The sequence below is a fragment of the Tenrec ecaudatus genome, chromosome 1, assembly GCF_050624435.1.
Source record: "Tenrec ecaudatus isolate mTenEca1 chromosome 1, mTenEca1.hap1, whole genome shotgun sequence".
NCBI classification, from domain to species: Eukaryota; Metazoa; Chordata; class Mammalia; order Afrosoricida; family Tenrecidae; genus Tenrec; species Tenrec ecaudatus.
In genome coordinates, this window is record NC_134530.1 from 207,924,634 (window position 1) to 207,931,440 (window position 6,807).

General features: G+C 38.4%; 1 pseudogene; it reads right to left on the bottom strand.

Moving 5' to 3' along the window:
- Positions 1–915: 915 nt before the first annotated feature.
- On the bottom strand, positions 916–1,538 carry LOC142437283 (ubiquitin-conjugating enzyme E2 C pseudogene; annotated as a pseudogene).
- Positions 1,539–6,807: the final 5,269 nt, after the last annotated feature.

Genomic DNA, 6,807 nt, shown 5'->3' on the forward strand with positions numbered 1-6,807 from the left:
AATTATTTAATTTAAAAGCAGTATATTATTTCATTTGTATGCAGTATGTGATATTATGATCAAGACTAACCAAATTTTATACTATATAATATTCACCCCAACTTTTAAAAGTACAATGATTTGCTTAATCTTAGTACCACTTAAAATATTCACAAGTATGTTTACTTTAACATATATAATGTTATATATATTAAACAAAATATAATTAATTATTATTGTTAGATACTATATTTCCATGTTTTAAACCATGCTTAAGAAACTAGCTAAATTTATGCTATTTTCTAGTTAAGGGTGATGCTTATAAAATAAGAAAATGATCTAAAATACAAGCTGGTTCCTCTTAAAACCACTTAAAGACCTTTGTTCAGAATGTAGATGACACTCAAGCATTGCATGTTCTGCTAGATACTCAGTGATCGCATCTGTCCTGTTTCACCATCCATATTTCAAATCTCCAGTCAGCTCCTGCCTGGTTGTTTATACCCCAGGACACACACACATAAAAAATAAATACAAATATCTTCAAAGGTCTGACAGTTCACCTAAATATGTGCATATAATTAGATCCTGTCCCCTAAGTTCTCAGCCCATTTCTGAGTGACAGAAATCATTTCCTGCATGGTAATGGCATTCCACTTTAAATAACCGCATGTCTTCTCTCTACATGGGGCCTTTGCCGACCAATTGAGAGACTGCTGACTAAGGGCATGTGTAACCGTCACCAAAGGGCAAGAGTGAGGCAGGTGCATAATTGTTTCAATTTGTCCATTTCATTTTTTTTCCAACCCCAAATGTTATTTATTTAATACAGTCATCACAGGGTGCAAATGGAGACTTAATTTAAAAAACAAACACAACAGAAATGACACCACAGCTTGAGATAAGAGTTCTACACAGACATCAAGGGGCGGGGTGGAGGGAGGACAGACAGCTACAGAAGAGAAGAGAACACAAGGACAGGGAAGGTCAGGGCTCTTGGCTGGAGACTTGCTTTGAGTAGGTTTCCTGCAGGTATTTCTTAAAGGCTGTGGGGTTTTCCCAGAGTTCCGCAGCATGTGTGTTCAAAGGGCTGTCGATGTTGGGCTCTCCCAGCAGGCTCTGGATGGAGAGGAGAATCGTCCTGACGTCATACAGGGCAGACCACTTGTCCTTCAGGATGTTCAGGCAGATGTTACCCTGAGTGTCCACGTTGGGGCGGTAGCAGGGGGTGAGGAACTTCACTGTGGGTGAATTGTAAAGGTAGACACTGGGAACTCCAGGGAGAGTTTATACCTCAGGTCTTCAGAGACAGGACCAGCTGCTCCGTGGATGGTCCCTATCCACTTGAAAAGGTTGTCTGATTCCGGGAAGGCAGAGATTCCTTTGTCACCAGACATCATGAAGGTCATCAGCTCCTGTTGGAGCCTCTTGCCCATGGAGCCCCGGGCTGCACCCCCACTGGGCTCGGCTCCTTTCCGGGCAGCTATGACACTGGCTGCGGCTGGGTCGCGGTTTGGGGAGGCCATTCGCTCGGTGTTGGCAGTCAGGAGACTGGAAGGCAACTGTCAACTTGTCCATTTCTATGGAGCAATTTACATGTCTATCTCATATAATATCTCGAAGGTATCCCACTAGGACTGCACCCTAGTTGCCCCTATTGGAAACTCGCTGATTAATACATATATACTTTTCTTTGATTCTATTTACTTTAAAGCCCCATTGCTCTGTTTCCCATATTGTCTCTCAAGTACAGTGTTTATATCCATGTCTTCACCTTAAACTTTAGCATAAAGTAGCAACAGCCATTATATTGTGCTGCAATGTTTCTGACCAACACAAAAGCATTTTGTTTCTTAAACACACACACTCACACACACACACACAAATGGTCCCTAGAGGTATAGGCCTGCCATTAAACTTTGTGATATGGTATTGTTGAGAATATATATACATATATATATGATGTATTTCCTCACGCTGCTTTCTAACTGGACTGCTCTTGCCCAGCTTCTTCTCTTAGTTAACCTTTTACCTATAATACGGAGCTCAGGTATTCTTTCCCAGGAAGCCATTCCTTAAACCACAGTCAAGTTTTTCCCATAGAACCTGGTATACATTTTATAACTCTTATCACATTATATTCAGATGACAGGCTCATTCTCCCATAGGACATTTTATGTCATAAATGAGAAGTAGTGTCAGAATTTATCCATCTTTGATATCCTAAGAGAGCATTGTCTTAGTAAGTCTATATACTATTTACTTATAATTAATTGATTAATATTATAAGCACTTCTGAAATGTCAGGCGCACTTTTTAGTGATCTACATACATTAACTCAATTACTCCCCATGGTACTGCTTTAAGATAGTATCATCATGAGTTAAAAAATTAGGAAAGAGAAACAGTGAAACTAAGTAATGTATGGACCACAGGGCTGGCAAACTGAGTAAGTTGGGTCTGATATTTATGTTTTTACAGTTATGCATTTTAATTCTCTGGGTTGAATGAACTATCAAACAGTGAGATCTAACTAATCTAAATCTTTATTTTCTATTTTTGTGGAAATTTTGAAATATAATCTAAGCTGGCCTCTAATCTATATAACTCTATGAATTTTAAAGAAAGAAAATTTTCCTCAAATTATATGATATTCCTTATAAACACTCTGGTTAGGAAAGCTTTCCATGACAGCATAGCTAAGCTCAGTATGATCTGAACATCGATTATGTAGATTTCCTTATATATTAAAAAACTTGATGAATAAATGTACCTAACACACATGAAGAAAAATATTGAGTCAGATTTTTCACAATTTTAGAGATTAATACTCTTTGGGGAAACGATTCAATGATAATTTATAAAAGGTGATAAATGGTCAATTCTGAATACATTATTAGCCTATGTGAATAAAACCAAAATGTTAGATTCCTGAATCCCAAACTGTTAATCATGACAGTGGAGTAGATAAATTTCAGAAAAGAAGTCACCAGTGGTGCCGCAAGCCATGTCACACACCCTGGCATGAGATGTTTCCTGTCATCAGAGAGTGGCTTTAATAGATATGTTACTAAAATTTATGCACTGTTTAATCTGTAAGTGCTCTGTGTCCAGATAGCCCTTAGGAATGGAAACATTCTATTATCTTTCTCTTATATAACCATCCTTCATTTGATTTTAGAAAAATTGAACTATTTTCATTATAAAGTAGTAATGTATTTCTTTAGTTGTAAACTTGTGATATCTTAAATCTATATAGGAGATTATTTTAAAGTAAAATCATACAACAGTCACCTTATGTGAAGACCTACACTGTACATTCAAATAATATTTAATTGAAAAAATACTTGAATTAAGTTATCTATTTAGATATAAACAACGACTTAAAATCTTAAAATCTTGACTGGGGGAAACTCCAAGACTGTGGCCCTTAATAACTCTTTAGGAACCCACCTCAGTGATTCCAATGTAGTCAAACAATACACAGATCTATAAGCAAAACAGTAACTCTAATGAAGTATGTACATCTTAATATAATCAAGCATTTAAAATAACAATTGAACCATTTATTAACTGGAATCACCAGAATAGGGAATCATGACCCCATAATCAAGTCCCAGACCTGAGCCAGTTTATAGACCCACCACACCTTGAGTGAAGGGGAGGCCGGGTTCCTTTGAAGAAGGACCTTCTAGCCTTCCCCAAAGGGACCTGCGGCCTTTCACAAGAGTGACTGTTCATTGGGGAAAGGAAATACTCAAACTTTTGGGGGATTACTGGACACAGGCTCAGAACTGACACTAATTGCAGGAGACCCAAAATGTTTCCAAGGTCCACGAGGCAGAGTTGGGGTATATACAGGTAAAGTTGCTAATGGAGTTTTCACTCAGGTATGCTGCACAGTGGGTCCAGTAGGCCCCGGAATTCATCCTGAGTCATTTACCCAGTTTCAGAATGTAACATTGAAATAGACATACTTAGTAACTGGCAGAGCCCCCATATTAGATCCCTGAAATGTGGAATAAAGGCCATGATGGTAGGAAAGGCCAAGTGGACACCATTATAATTGCTATTGTCTAGGAAACTAGTAAACCAAAGACAAGACCACTTTCCTGGAGGGATTACAGAGATCAGTGCTAAAATCAAAGACTTGAAGAATGCAGGGGTGGTGATTCCTACTACATCTCCATTTAACTCACCTGCTTGGCCTGTAAAGAAACAAAACCAAACAAAAGAACCCAGAGGAATCTTGAAGAATGATAGTGGATTATTAAACTTAACAAGGTGATGACTTCAATTTCAGCTGCCATTCTATACATGATCTCATCGCTTGAGTAAATGAATACTTCTGGTACTTGGGATGCAGTTATTCATCTAGTCAATGCCTTCTACTCAATACCAGTCTCAAAGTACCACGAGAAGTAGTTTGCCTTCAGCTGGCAGGGGCAAAACTACACTTTCACCACTCTCCCCCAGGGGTACATCAACTCTTCAGCCCTGTGCCATAATTTAGTCCGAAAGGATCTCGATCACCTGTATCTTCTCCAAAATCTCACACTGGTCCATTATATTGATGGCATTATGCTGTTAGGACCCACTAAGATGTATCAAAGACTCTAGATTCATCTGTACATCTGTGTGCAAGAGGGTAGGGAATCAACCCAATGACCTTTCAGGCACCATCCACTGCAATAAAATTTTGGGGGGTCCAGTGTTGTAGGGCATGTTGAAACATTCCTACTAAAGTACAGCATAAGCTATTGCATGCACCCACCTCCCCCAAGAACTAAACAGGAAACACAATGCCTACGGGGCTCTGCAGATTTTGCAGGCAACCTATGCCTCATTTGGGTGCTCTATTCTGACCTATTTGTCCAGTGGCATAAAAGGCCTCCAATTTTGAGTGGGGCCTGGAACAAGAAAAGACTCTGCACCAGGTTCAGGTAGCCTTGCAAACTGTTTTGCCTATGGGACCATAAGAACCAGCTGATCCAATGGTGCTAGAGGTGTCTGTTGTAGATAGAGATGCAGTGTGGAGCTTTTGGCAGGCCCCTTTTGGTGAATCACAGCATACACCCTTGGGATTTTGGAATAACATTCTGCCATCCTCTGCAGACAATTACTCCCCTTTTGCAAAACAGCTGTTGGCCTGTTACTGGGCCTTAGTGGAGACTGTATATCTCACCAAGTCACCTTGAGACCTGAGCTGCCCATCATGAACTGGTTATTGTCTGACCCACAGAGTCATAAAGTTGGATGCACAGAAACACTCCATTGTTAAATGGATGTGGTAGATACGAGATTGGCCTAGAGCAGGACCTGAAGGAACAACTACACTGCATGAAGAAGTGGCCCAAATGCCCACAGTCTCCACTCCTGTCACAGTACCCTCCTTCTCCCAGTCTGCATCTATGACCTCCTTAATAGTTCCTTATGATACATTGTCTGAGGAACAGAAAATTCATGCTTGATTTAGTGATGGCTCTGTATGACATGAGGGTACTACTCATAAGTGGACAGCAGCAGCAGCACTACAGCCCCTTTCTTGGATCTCCCTGAAGGACAGTGGTAAGTGGAAATCATTCCTTTGGCAAGGAAGGCAGAATCTGCCTGCAGGCAGGAAACAGCAAGGTGGGTCAGCAACAGTCAGTAGCTCAGGAGCCTAGCAAAGCAGGCCAGGATGGGATACTGAACTCAGATAATGCAAAATGACAGGACCTACTAACCTCCAACTCAAGTGATATATGCACCAGCAGTGGAGCTAAACAGGTCTTGAAGGAGCTTCAAGCTCTAGCAACATGATCCATGGGTTGGCTTGGCCCCAGATAGTGTAGAACACAGGTTAAGGCAGAGAACCAGCTAAAGCAGCAGCATGTTGGTCGATCACCAGGGAGCAAGAATGTCAGGGTTGGGCCTTGCTGAACCATTTATCTCTTTTTCCTCCAATCAAACTGTGACCTGAGAAATTCCACATGTTCCTAATGGCCAGGTTGGCACAATAAACCTAATTATCACAACCTCATTCCTAGTTTTCTTCTGAATTCAGCTAGTGTTTCTGCCATTTCCCTCTTGAAGTAATGCAGTAATCATTTTAAAATTATCTTCAGCAAACATCTTCTTGCATGTGGTAATAATGATATTGTTTAATAATTTCCTTTTACTTTTAATGTTTAGTAACTAATTAGTTTATAAAATAATCAAAGCAAAAGTTAAGTAGAAATTAAAAGAAAGTATCTTGTAATACAGGAAGTACAATGTGTGTTCATTGATAATTGTTTATGTATCTCATCAAATGCATATTTATTTTTTCTAAAAATTGTTTTCTAATTATATTTCTATAAACCCAAACTATCTCTTCAGCATAGACAACTACTCAGTTAAACAATTTTCTTTAACATGAGGTTAAAATTTTTATTATATATTATTATATATATATTTATTATAAATGCCTAAAAACACCCCTTGAATATAAATTTTATTTTTCAAAATAAGATTTCTATTTATAGATACATTAATTCAAGAATATAATTTGAATATTGATTTGACTCAATGGTTTTAAAGAATTGGTTCTGTGATCCATGGGCTAAATTATCAAGTATCAATTAAGGATCTTGTTTTACTTATATTGATATTGAAAATTACATTAATATTAAAACTTATTTTTTATAATAAATGACTAGTGACATGAATAAAAACAAATTTACTTGCACATGTACTTGCTTTGGAATATAAACCATATTCTACTTAAGGTTCTCGCTTCTATTTAAGTGTAAAGATGAAAGCAATACTATATTATGATTTTCTTAAAAATACACAAAAAAATTGTTT